General features: G+C 43.7%; 1 long non-coding RNA gene across 1 annotated transcript; it reads left to right on the forward strand.

The window, feature by feature from the left end:
• The first annotated feature begins 4,136 nt into the window (after positions 1–4,136).
• LOC147370867 (uncharacterized) lies at positions 4,137–12,998 on the forward strand. Its single transcript, XR_015166213.1, has 3 exons — positions 4,137–4,232; positions 11,375–11,527; positions 12,723–12,998. It is a non-coding gene; the product is annotated as an uncharacterized LOC147370867 (long non-coding RNA).
• Positions 12,999–13,442: the final 444 nt, after the last annotated feature.

Raw genomic sequence — 13,442 nt, forward strand, 5'->3', positions numbered from 1 at the left:
GATTTCCCAGACAAGAATAGTGGAGTGGATTGCCATTTCCTTCTTCAGGGAATCTTCTCAACCCAGGGATCGAATCTGAGTCTCCTGCATTGCAGGCAGGTTCCTTACAGACTGAGCCACCAGGGAAGCCCTACTTCAGCAAAAATTTTTAAAAAGAATTTGGTGGGGAGGGAGTGTACAAGCAAGAGAAACCAAAGCTAACTCTCTTGAGGAGAAATGGAATTTATCTGAAGAATACCAGGGAAGTTCATCAAATCTAAGAAACTAGAAAAACCAGATCTTGAAAAGAGCAGAACCAAGGCAAACCTGGACCCTCAGCAATGACAGTCAGGGGCGCAGCTATCTAAAGCACTGCTGTGATGTGAGAGGGAATGGGATAGGTCCGATCTCAGATAGGATTCAGCCTTGACCAAGAAACTATGACCGAGGACACTGTGGCAGGGGATAGCGCCTAGAGATTGAGGATTTATTGTGAACCTTGCAGATGCCCACAGAACTGCTGGTGAAAGACTTTGTGCAAAACTTACCTTTTGTGTATAACTATTTCAAAACTGTTTAAAACAACAACTACTTTATTGTATTGGGTTCGCCAAAAAGTCCATTCAGATTTTCCCATAAAATGTTGTAGAAAACCTGAATGAACATTTTGGCCAACCCACTTACTTGTGATTCTGTGGGTCAGCAATTTGGGTTGGACTCAGATGGATGATTCATCTGTTAGTTTCACTTGGGGTCAGTCTTATGGCTGCAGGTATGTGGTAGCTTAGCTGAGGCTGGATCATCCAAAATGGTTTCACTTGCTTGTCTGAAAGTTAGCATTTGATACCTGCAGGGAAAGCCTACTGCTTCCATGGGACTTCTCATCCTTTGCTAGGCTACCTGCCCTTCTTTACCTGGTGGTCTCGGGAAAGCAAGAGACCCCAGTGTGCCTATCTATAGCACATTTGCTCTTGACCTATTGGTCTGAGTGAATCACACAGCTAAACAGGCTTAGATAAACTCTACCTCATGATGGGAGGACGAGCAAAATTGTATTACAATGAAGAATGCATACAGGGATTATAGACATTTATGGCCACTTTTTGCAATCCATACCACTTTATAATGGTCTCTACATATTCCCTAAAGCAGCATAATTAATTTAAAAAATCTTCTCATTTTTTACTTAAAAAGTAAGTAGGCTTCTTATAATAAATTTAATCTATAGGAAGATTTAGTTTTAATCAGAAATCCCAACTCCCTGTTTTTCAGAGTAAATCTGAAATGTGGAAAGAGTAAAAGAAACTGGATAAATTCTTAGTCTGATGCTTGAAACTCCATCTAATGGGTTTTTGAAAAGCCAGTCTTTTTCAGCCACTATTCTGAACACCAGATTGCCAGCTTGACCTTAGATTCTATTAAAGATGACAGTAGTCGTTCCTTGAATACTTATTGTGCACAAATGCTTTTGAACAATATCTTTAATTCGCACAATGCTCTGTGAAGTAGGAATAATTTTTCCCATTTGATGGTTGAGGAAATACAGTCCATAGGCTACATCTCTTGCCTCCGTCGTAGAAGTTGTTCATATCAGAAACAGGATTTGAACACAGGTCTGTCTGAGTCCTTGGGCCCTGTTTCTGCCCTTCTTGGCCTCTCAGTGATACTTGGTTGCATCCAGGAGAGACACTAAATTATGTGCATAATGTGATGAAGAAACACCCACCATGCTGTCTTCTCAATTTGGTCAATTTTGTGAATGAAGAGAAAATGTCAGTGTGCCAAAGGTCACGTGGAACTTCTCTCCCCTGAACTTTCATTGAAGAAACTTCGAGGTTTCTCAGCCCTGACTTTCAACCTTCACTATGGAAAGAGTTGTATATTTTAAAAGAGTTCCTTGCTCTGATTCTCTTAAGGAAAAGGTGAGGCGATCAGTGACTCAGAAGGCATGGGCCTCTGGTTGACTTTCGGATCCCCTGCTCAACACCTCAGCTTGAAGACTGAATTCAGGGCTGAGGAAAAGACAGAAATGGTATTTTATTGGTCACTTTAAAATGTTTGTTAACTGTAGGACTTTTGCATGGTCAAAATGTGTAATTTTTGTTAAATGATTGGAATAAATACATAAGAGGAAATAGTTGGCATAAATACGTACATGCACATGTATTTATCTCTCACTTCCAAAGGGTTATGGTCCATATCTTTGCTTGGCAGTGAGTATATGGAACATGGTTTGCATTTTCCCCTGTAAATGATATTCCAAAAAAAGAAGAATTAGTTTCCAAATGTATCTGTAGTTTAACTCTTAATGTTCTTTAAGCCCAACTCAGTTTTCAAGACATTCAATCTTCATTTCCAAACCACATTCTAAGGGCAAAGATGTGTGTTCAGGTCCAAATCAGGTCAGCAAACACATCCGGAAGCCAGCAGCTCCTTTGGAGTCAGCTGGAAGGGGTGTGTGGGGGGGTTAAGGGCAAAGGGCAAGGGTAGACAGGAAAATGGAGGGGTCACGTGATGCTTTCTGGGTAATCTCCTAAGGGAGCTAGCATCCATCAAGCACCTGTTATTGGTCAGGCCCTGGCTAAGGTGTTTGTCAAATGATCCCATTTTCTCCTCCCAGTAGTCCAGTGAGGTTGGCATGATTTATCTTATTTATTCCATTTTACAGGTGCAGACTTACCTAAGCAACTTGCCTAAGGTCCCAAATCTGGAAGTAGCAAATTCAGAACTTGAACTCAGATCTGTTTCCTTCCAAAGTCTTTGTTGTTTCTGTTCCCCATGCTGGTGCTGGTCTATTGTCTGAGTGTAGGGTAGTTTGTATGCCTTTCATGCACTAACAATGGAGGGAGGTAGGAACTCTGGGTCAGTGGCTGAGCACGATTTCTGAACTGAGGAAGGAGCTAAGCGGGAATGGAGGCATGTTGAAGAGGTGCTGAATACTTCCACTTCCTTGTTCACCCACAGGGTGTTCCTTTGCTGATTGTTCATAAGTCGGGGCAGTTCACATTATTTCTTGACTTTATGAGCACACGAAGACCATCTGACAGTCTGACAGTGGTCGGCACATTCATACTGCTCTTTTCAATTTCTCAAGATCTGTGTCCTGAAGAGGTGAACACGGAGTCAACATGAATTAGTAATTATGAAACTGGGACATGAATTCAGAGCAAAGGTTCAAGTCCTGAATATCCTCCTTACAAGCTGTGTGAGCCGAAATGTCCTTGGTTGAAATATTGGGGTAACAACTCTATGTACAGGTTATGGGGTCATTGTGAGGATGAATTAATATATGGCAAGCCTTCAGCATAGTTAATACAAGTTAGTAAGCGTTTGTTCATTGCTGGATTGAGTGATTGGCCTCAGTAATGTACTAGCTGTGGGATCTCATCTCCCAACTTACTAGTTGGGAGAGGCTAGATCCTGCTGCTGTAACAACAATCTGGAAACATCGGTGGTTTACCACACAGCAGAGAAACAGTGCTTGCTCAAATTACATGGCCATTATGGACTGGCCCAAGGCTTGTCTTCTCCACCCCTCCCTGGGACTCAGGGCAGCCTCTTCTGGAACATTGCCTGTCTGTGTGGCACATGGAAGAGAGAAGCCCAACACGAGCTGGGAGACATGTGTCACCTCTGTGTACTTTTTGTTGGCCAACATAAGTCATACAGCCACTCCTGAGCTCAACAGTGCAACGGTGGAAAATCCTCCTGCAAGAGGGGAACTGAAGGGGAGAAAACTGTAATAGTTTATCATATGCTCATGCAATTGACCAGCTAGTCATCCTGAGTCCCAGCTCTCCGGAGAGTGCCTGCACGTAGTAAGCATTCTTGAGTCAGAATATTATCACTACTCTTGCAAGTGCACTTGGGGCTCCCTTTCCCCCTTGTTTGGCCTAAAGCGGTGTCGGACCCAAAAAAAGTCTAGTTGTGCCTTATTTAGCTCCACATCTGGAGAGACTCAACTGCACCGCATATTTGTTCCTAAATCACTGAATTGCTCACTGAATTGGCTGCCAAGCCACCTTTTCCAGACAGAAGAGGAAAAACTTACTTGCAAAGAGAAAGAGAAGGCTCCTCCTGGCCAGGCTGAGGCTTCTTTTGGAGATCAGCCATTATAAACAGAGAAAATTTATAACAACAAGGATGCCCCAAATAGAGAGTAGAGTGGAATTCCAAGGGATCAGCCGGGAGGAGTGAAAGAAGGGGCTGGTGCACCCTCAGAAGGCTGTCATCAGCCGGCAGTGTGAACTCAGGTAAGCTCTTCACCACTTTGTGCCTCAGTTTCTTCATCTGTAAAAGGGGGTGGTTGTGCTGGGTATACTGACTGTCTCTCACTGGGTGGGGATGAGAGCAAGAGGACATAACACACAGGACGACTTTTACAAACCATAAAAACCATTCCACCGTAGTTTAACAAAATGGTTACATTTAACAAAAAATATGATGGTGTACGGAATGTATCTGATGATAACAATAATTTGGCAGTAAACATGGGAGTGGATGTTGAGTCCCCAAAGCACCAAACAAATTCCCAGTTCTGAACGCTCTTCCAAAGAGTTGCAAAGAAGAGAAAGTTATATTATTTAGGTGTTCAATTTGCTGGCAACCCTCTAATGCTCTAACTCAGCATTAGTCATGATTGACTAACTTTTTCTCTAGAAAATTAGTTGGAGCGTGCAAACACAGAGACACAGCATGGCCTCCTGGAACAAAACAAGATACACTGAGTCTTGGGGCAAGATTGAGAGATCAAAGGCCAGGTGGGCTGCTTGCTTGGCTGCTTGGGGACCATTTGGTATCATTTCCGTATTTCGCTCAGTCGGCATTGCTCAACTTCCACTCTCTCCATCATCAAAAAGTATTTTTAGTCCATTTCATTACAGGAAACCTTTGGCATTGTTCTCAGAGTTGGTCAGAGGTCGGGAACATGGGTTTTCCAGTGTTAGTACACCTGTAAATAAAGGCCGGCAAGTGCATTTTTATGTCTTGGAAGGAGTATTTACTCTCATCTAAAGCTGTGTTTTGTATTTGATCATTGGAGGGGACTAGAGTTGGGCTTCCCAAGTAGTGCAGTGTTAATAAAAGAATACACCTGCCAATGCAGGAGACTCAAGAAACGTGGATTTAATCCCTGGGTCAGGAAGATCCCATGGAATAGGAAATAGCAACCCACTCCAGTATTCTTGCCTGGGAAATCCCATGGACAGAGGCGCCTGGCAGACTACAGCCCATAGAGTCAGAAAGAGCAGGACATGACCTAGCACGCATGCACCTGCATCTGGGAACCAGAGTCAATGTCCCCCCTGGGCCTCTAGTGTGAATGTGGCTTAGCTCCTTGCCAGCGAGGTGGCTTCCTGGGAGCTTGTCCGTCACCTGCTAGGACTGATTTAGGGGTCTCTCCTCCTATTCTGTGTTTCTGTATCCATCATTATCCTTGTCCCATTATTTACACCACAAATGCTTACTCCTGTAGCCCTTTCTGTGTGCCAGGTACTGTTCTAAGTGCTTGAAGCATGTTAACTCATGGAGCTGTCACAACAGCCCTAGAAAGTGCATACTTTATGGAATCTCCCCTTTAGTTGGAGAAATGGAGATACACAGAGGTTAAGTTGTTTCCCTCAGGCTGCACAGCGTGGGCTGTTATGAGGATTAAACAAGATTATGTCTGTAAAGTGTTTCACGTTGTACCTGGCACATAGTAGGTGCTCTACAAGTGTTATAAATAGGCAGAGTCTGGGGATCAGACAGACTTGAAGGTGCAGGAGCCATCTGCACCAGCTCCTGGGCGCCAGAAGCCTATTTACCCTACCCTAGTCTCAGCAACCAGGAAGAAAGTTCCTTGGAAGCCACCTCTGTAGCCTCGCTTTTGCAGTGGGATGCTGGCTGGAACCTGGGGTCCTCATCTGTAGGATGTAGCTGATGACTGGGCAGACTTTGCCCAGGTTGTGTGACACGTGCAGGAAGTACAGTTGTAAGGCAAGGCATATGGCTAGAGATTTGCCATCAACAGATAATTATTAAGAAGAGCTTTGGGGTGGAGGCTTCTTTGTGCACCATGAGATTTTCCTCTGACGAATTCAGAACTGCATCTGATAAAAAGGGAGCTCATTTCTGAGACATGCAAATCCTTAGAACCTCTTAACCAGAGGCCTGGTTTAAGGGCATAAAGAGTGCTTAGCATGGGAAAATTCTTAAATGTTAACTGCAGTAGCATTTGAGGGGCCAGGAAGCCTAAATCCTGACTCTTAAAGTTCTGGGGCAGAGTTGATGCTGGAGGAGGTTGGTGAGGTGGGCAGACTTGGCAGGAAAGTGGGGAGGGGAGTTGATGAGGGAGGGCCAGCCACCAGCTTGTCAGAGGCATGGATTCCCCAGTCACCCATGTCTTGAGCGTGGCATCAGTTATTTCTGTTACCCAAGATAATACTGAGTCAATCCAGCCCTTCTACCATCAACTCACTCCACCAGGCTCATGACAGATGTTTGATGGAGGCTGAAGGGAGGCCTAGAGAGATTAAGCAATTCCTGCATCTTCTTACAACCTTGCTGAAGTTGGGGAGTATTTGAACTCCGGATTCTGAGTCTCATACAGGAGCCTTCTCAGCCCTCTGCCGAGTCACGTGATGTGAACCTTTCCATTTCCCTTCTGACTTTGGAAAAACTGCCTCTCACTTCCTTCTTAAACCCAACTCTACAAATAGCCCTTCTTGAAGCACTTCCTCGTGGGGGGTCAGTGAGGGGAGTGGGGCCCCCACACCCCATGATTCCACTTTCTCTCCATTCCCAGGATAGAAGTATGTGGGAGACACCCATCTGCCACTCTCCACGCTTCCTTCCTCCCCCCAGAAAGAGAAGTGACTTTCTCTCGCTGCTGAGATTGGGGAAGGGTCTTCTCACCGCTCTCTCCCACAGCAACCTGGTCTTTGGAAGCAGGCCTCCTCAGCTTCCCTGTGAAAGCACATCTGTGGGTCAGGGCTCCAGCCTGTCTTCTGGGGGATGGTCTGTCCCAAGACCTCAGTCGGGGAAGATGTTCAGAAGCCCAACCATATCTTAGGGCTTCCCAGGTGGCTCAGCAGTAAAAAATCCGCCTGCCAATGCAGGAGACACTGGAGACTCGGGTTCAATCCCTGGGTCAGGAAGTTCCCCAGGAGGAGGGCATGGCAACCCGCTCCATTATTCTTGCCTGGAGAATCCCTGGATAAAGGAGCCTGGCAGACTACACTCCATGGTGTCGCAAAGAGCTGGACAGGACTGAGCATGCATATACAACAACTATGTCTTAGAAATCTCCACCTTCTGTAGTCTCACTGCCAGAAACAGTGCAGCTTTCACACTGCTTCTGACAAAGTCCTCTGTCTATTTCTCACTTGAATCTGAACCCAGATAGGGAGCAATTTGTGTTTAATCCTTACTATTATTGGTTGCAATAACCAGTGCCTCAGTTTCCCCATTGGGTGACATTCTTCTTTTCTTTGAGAAAAGAGAGAGAGAGAGTGTGTGTGTGTGTATACATGTGTATGTGTGCTTAATGACCTTTTCCCCCCTAATTAATAATAGCCCTTAAGGAATATGCAGTTCTATTGAGCAACTTTGTCCTACCCATAATAATTCACCAACTAATTTAGTCAGCGAACTCTATTGAGTACTTACATTGAGCCTGTTTCTGTTCAAGGAGCCAGGGATACAAAGATGAAAAGATTCATTCCCTTCTCTGGAGGACCTATTGATCTGGTTGGGGAGGCATGCCAATGAAAAACCGAAATGGTTATGGCAGAGGAGGCACAAAGCATGCAGCAGAAGCATAAAGGGTGTCAACAAAGAGTGAGGAGGCAGGAGGCCTTCCTGGAAGAGGGAAGCTTGAGCTTGGAAGTGAAAGACGTGGAATTGGTCAGGTGGCCAGGAGAAGAGAGGGCACCCTTTCAGACAGAGGGGCATATGCTAAGTCAGGGTGATACAAGGGAGAATGGGGGTACTCAGGAGTCACAAGTAATTTTCCACAGCTGGAGTTGGAATGTTGGGGGGTGAATGGGGGTATGGAGTGGGGTGAGGATGGGAGATGGGAAGTGGCAGGAAGCAGGAGAGAAAGGGCAGGGCCAGGTTACCAAGCCGTACTTATGCTTTGCTAAGGATCTTGAAATTTATCATAAGGGGCAGTGTTTGGTGATATGCGTCACTTGTTGACACTTGACAAAATTTTGGATGCTCCAGACTCACTCCAGAACTGTAAGGAGGGGCTTGGGTGCTAATAAACACCCTGATGATTCTTAGAATCAGGCACATTTTGGAAAACACTTCTGGGCTATGGCGTTTGGAGCAAAGGAGGGGCATGGAGAGAACTGCCTTTTCATGAAATCAGTCTTGTACATGGAAAACACATTGGAGGCAGGGTGGCCAAACTGAAGGTCTGGGGACAGGCGAGGATGCTGTCTGTATGATGTGAACCCGATGAGGGGAGGGCTGGAAGGGATGGGAGTCGAAGAGAAGGGTCATGTACCCTATATTCACATGGGCCCTGCAAAGCTACCTCTTAATATTACATGTCTGCTATGGACTGGATCATGGCCCCCTCCCAGATTCATACCCTAAAGCTCTAACCCGAGTGTGATGGTAATATTTGGTTTCTCAGTCTTTAGCAGGCAGCATAGTCATCTGGGTGGGTTGTTAAAAACAAATTGCTGAGCTTCATTCACCCTCAGAGTTTCAGATTTAGTAAGTTTCAAGGTGGGGCCTGAAATTTGCATTTCTAACAAAGTTTTCAGAAGATGTTGATGCTGCTGGTCTAGGGCCCTACTCTGAGAACCACTGTCCTATAATATAGTATCAGCCTGTCGAGTCTCCCATTATCCTTCACCTGAAATACTGCACCAGACTCCTCACTTGGATTCATATTTTTATTCCCATTCTGCTTAATGGATTTTATTATGTTTTATGACTCCCTGGTAATTTTTAAAGCACCCTTCTTATATTTAGGGAAATTCCAGTCTTTAAAGTTTTAATCCCTGAATTTAGAATGTAGAAACTTCAAATTCTCAGCTTCCTTTGCAACTAGGATGTGACTTGGTGACAAGACTGTCACTTAGCATGCTTATTAGGAGACTTTGGGCTTCCCTGGTGGCTCAGACAGTAAAGAATCTGCTTGCTAGTGCCGGAGACCTGGGTTCGATCCCTGGGTGGGGAAGATCCCCTGAAGAAGGGAATGGCAACCCACTTTAATATTCTTGCCTGGAGAATTCCATTGACAGAGGAGCCTAGTAGGCTACAGTCCATTAGGGTCACAAAGAGTTGGACACAACTGAGCAACTAACACTTACTTACTTTGATTCAGCAGTGAGCAGTTTGAAAAAGGAAAAAGGCTGTGCAGAGCTTTTTTTTTTAAACAGCCAAAGCAATGGCTATGGGGTGGAAAGGATGCCAAAGTTCCACGCACAGAAGTATCACCAATGGGGCATTAGCAGTGAGGGGTTTCCCCCCCTTGTGGTTTTAGGAATTGTCCCTGGACTCTTGATCCTGAGTCTTGTTTTTCAGGTCCTCCAAAAACGTAAGAAATCTGTGAGTTTCTCACTATTCATTTTTGCTTTTGCTTTTCGTTTTTTAAAAAAGCCCATTTATCCATTTGTTTGGCTGTCTTAATTGCGTCCTGTGGGATCCCTCACTGCAGAGCACAGACTCTCTAGTTGTGGTGCTCTGGGTTAGTTGCTCCTTAGCATGTGGGATCTTAGTTCTCCAACCAGGAATTGAACTTGTGTCTTCTGCATTGCAAGGTGAATTCTTAACCACTGGGCCACCAGGGAAGTCCCCCCAATATTCTTTTTCAATAAAATCTTTTAAAATAAATAAAAAATAAAGTAAGTTTCTCTTTGTTAAACCAGCCCAAGTCAGCTTTCTTATTTGTAACCAAGAACTCTGGGTGATACTCTCTTTTGGAAGCCATTCCCTGTTGAACAGAGGTCATACTCCAGTCTGATTCAATCACATTTGAGGACACACGCCCTTCTCACCTTAGTTCACAAAGCCCTCTGAAGGGCCTCCTCCTAAGGCCCCCATTCCATCTGGCATCGCTATCCTCCTTGCCCATGTTGACAGAGCCTCACCTGCCATCATTTATTAACACAAACATGTCTAGCTTGTATACACCACAGGGCCTTTGCACATGTTGCTGCTTCTCCCTTTGCATCATCACATGATTGACTGTTTGTTTGTTACTCAGAACTCACATTGCTCGATATGAATGACATCCCAGCAGAGTACTCTTTCCTAAGTACACAGTGTAACATGGCCAACATCCAACATGTCACAGGTGTTTTGTCTTCTGCAAAGCACTAGTCGTGATTTGGTATTTTATTTGTTTGTTTGCTTCTGGATGCCCCCATACTCCCTAAAGGATATAAACTGTGAGAACAGGATATTTTCTCCCCATATGTTGCTTGTCTTTTCAGTTTCTTACTGGTGTCTTGTGAAGCATAAATGTTTTTAAGTTTGGTGAGGTCCAGTTTATCAATTTGTTCTTTTTTGGGCTGTATTTGTGTTGTCACTGTTGCTGAAGTCTTTTCCCAACTGAAGGTCCTGAAGACTTGCTCCTACGTTATGTTCTAAATGTATTATTGTTTTAGCTCTTATATGCAAGTTTCCAATTCAACTGGAGTTAAAGTTTGTGTATAACATGAATGTAAGGATTTTTTTCTCTCTGACTATACAATTGTCCCAGCATTACTTGTTACAAAGGCTATACTTTCACCAGTGAAGTGTGTTGGTAGGTTTTTGAAAGTCAATTGACCATAAATGTAAGAATAAATGTAGTAATTTATTTCCGGACCCTCATTCCTGTTCCATTGATCTATGTGTCTATTTACTGATTTGGTTTTTTTCATCATATGTTTCTTTAATCTTTCTAGAATTTATTTTGATTCATGGTATGAATTTAAGGTTGAAATGGAGTTTTTCCTCCTCTTCAAGATGTCTAATGAATATCCTGCCATTGTTGACTGAATAATCCTTTCCTTCTCCGCTGATCTGTTATGTTTACTAAATGGTTAAAAGGCGTTTTGATAGAAACATCCTGCGTGTAACTGTGACTCATCCCATTTTCCTCCATCCAGCATTTGAGAAACCCCTAATCCTGTATTCTGTTTAACCAAATGGTAACAATTGTCCCTGTCTCAAAAGAACTGACACTGGCAAATAGGAAGAGGACGTTGACATGCTAGAATAACAAACACAGATCAGATATTTGCATTGGGCCTCAAAAAGGGTTCAGGAACAGTCGCTGAAATGAAGGGATTCTCAGGGGAGTTTCATATTTACTTTGGGTGGGGCTGTGGTCACTTCATCTTAAAGTCATCTGATCCCTGCTGGGATCGTTCCTACCTTTTTGTCTGACACTATTTTTTTTTTTTTTCAGTGTTACCATTTATCGGTGACAAACTCTAAGTTTTGTTTACGTCACACGGGAGAAGAACTTCTCGTGTGAACAGTCAATTGGAGTAGTACTGAGCTCGCGTGCTTTTCGTCTGGGTCATGTGCAGGACCTCGTCAGACACATGTCTGTGCACAGGTGTGTGATGTCAAAAGCAACACGGTTTAGAGGTAAACATGGTGTCTGGCACCATTTTAATCTTCTGGTGGTGGTTGTGAGATTTTAAATACTAAATGAGTATAAATTCTGCAGGAAGACTCTGCCCACACCAACAGAGTTTAAAAGGGCAATATTTTTCTCAATGAAGACACCCAAGACACATTTGTAAAATTTCCAAGAGACCTAAGGCAGAGCGGAGCAATTTGCCTGACCGTTGATCCAACAAAGTTTCAATTGGACTTGACAGGCTGGAAGCACCGTTGAAAACAAGAAGATGAAATGAAACTCAGAAAAATGTAAACAACTCATTTTGTCTGGAAAAAAAAAAAATCAATGCCAGGGAGAGGGAGGCTTAGTAAAAAGAATGAAATTTTAACTGCCTGAGAACTCAGCATGGTTGTGTTGACTTAGGCCTATTCTGTTTGCAAGGAGTTGTGCTGTGGACTTAAGACACCAGGGAAGAGTTTAAGGAATCCAGGGAAGGAACACGGGGAATCAGCTTCACCTGCTCTGTAGTCTGCTCTCCCAGCCACACAGCGCGACTACGTCTAACTCAGGGCTGGGTCAAAGGCAGCCACAGCCACCAGTGCTGCCCACACGGCATGAAACAAAGCATATTTAAAAATACCTCAAACTTGTCCCAATTTCCTAAGTCATCAGGAACTGAGCTCTTGGTAACTCAGCCTAAGAATTAATCCATTTCTTTTTGCATTTCCCCTTCTGGGATTTGAGGACAATGTCTATTTTAGACAGTAGGGAGTTTAGAAAGAAATGAAAATTTGTTTTCTTTCCCTCTTGCTCTCTTTCCTTCTATAAAGGATTCAGAGCAAACAATCACTTGCAACTTTGTTGAAATCTTGAGTTGCATTTTGTAACTTGTTTACTCTGATTAGGGAAGTGAATTTATTAAAAATTTAAGCTACCTGAGAACTATAGATACTTTGTATACTAAAAATTTTTTCATTTTATATATGTTACTTTGTCACCTTTTGAAATTGAACACATAATGACGCATTTATTTTTTCATTAAATATTTTTCTACAATAGTGGTTTTTGAATCTTTTCAGCAGTGAACTTTTTTAAAAAAATGAAATCTTAATGACTATCTATTGCTATGTAACAAACCATTTGAAACTTAGTGGCTCACAAATATTACAATTGTTTATTCTTTCAGGATTCTGCACATTCTAGAGGTTCCACAAGGAAGAACTTGTTTCTGCTGAATGCAATGCCAGATGTGGAGGCTGTGGGAGCCACTTTGAAGGTGGCTTCACTCACTACTCACTTGGGGACTCACCTAGGGCCCTGAAATCCATTCATTGGAAGAACTTTGGCTTTTGCCCTTTGTGAGATGGGAAGCCACTGGAGGATTTTGGGCACAGGAGTGACATGATCTAACTTAGTGTTCACAGGATTACCTTGGCTGCTCTGTTGAGAATAAACTTTAAAAAGGGGGTGGTCTGTCAAAGGGAGGAGCAGGGAGACCACTTAGGAAGCGATTGCCTTACCCAGGTGAGAGTGCATGGCGGCTTGGACAAATGTGACAGCAAGGGGAGGGGACGAGGTGATCTGTGCTTTCTCCTACTTATTTTATGGAATTATCATGCTATATGGGGTTAATTGAGTGTAAGTTTGAGGTAGTCATCAACTTGACTAATATTTCTTGACCGTATTTCTTCATCTTGTGGTTTCACAGTGCAGGAAACCACTGGCGATTCAAGACGTATCTGGAGTTTTGATCTGAGTGAGTAGCTTAGCTCAGGTAATATCTGAGCACCTGCTCATAAATTCACTGGTCTTCTCCTTGATAGTGACGTGACACTGATTGTGGTGTGGTTTAGTTGCTTAGTCATGCCCGATTCTTGCGACCCCATGGACTGTAGCCCACAAGGTT

This window comes from Bos grunniens, chromosome 6 (genome assembly GCF_055505025.1).
Source record: "Bos grunniens cultivar Pamir isolate PY7600 chromosome 6, Bosgru_T2T1.0, whole genome shotgun sequence".
NCBI lineage: Eukaryota > Metazoa > Chordata > Mammalia > Artiodactyla > Bovidae > Bos > Bos grunniens.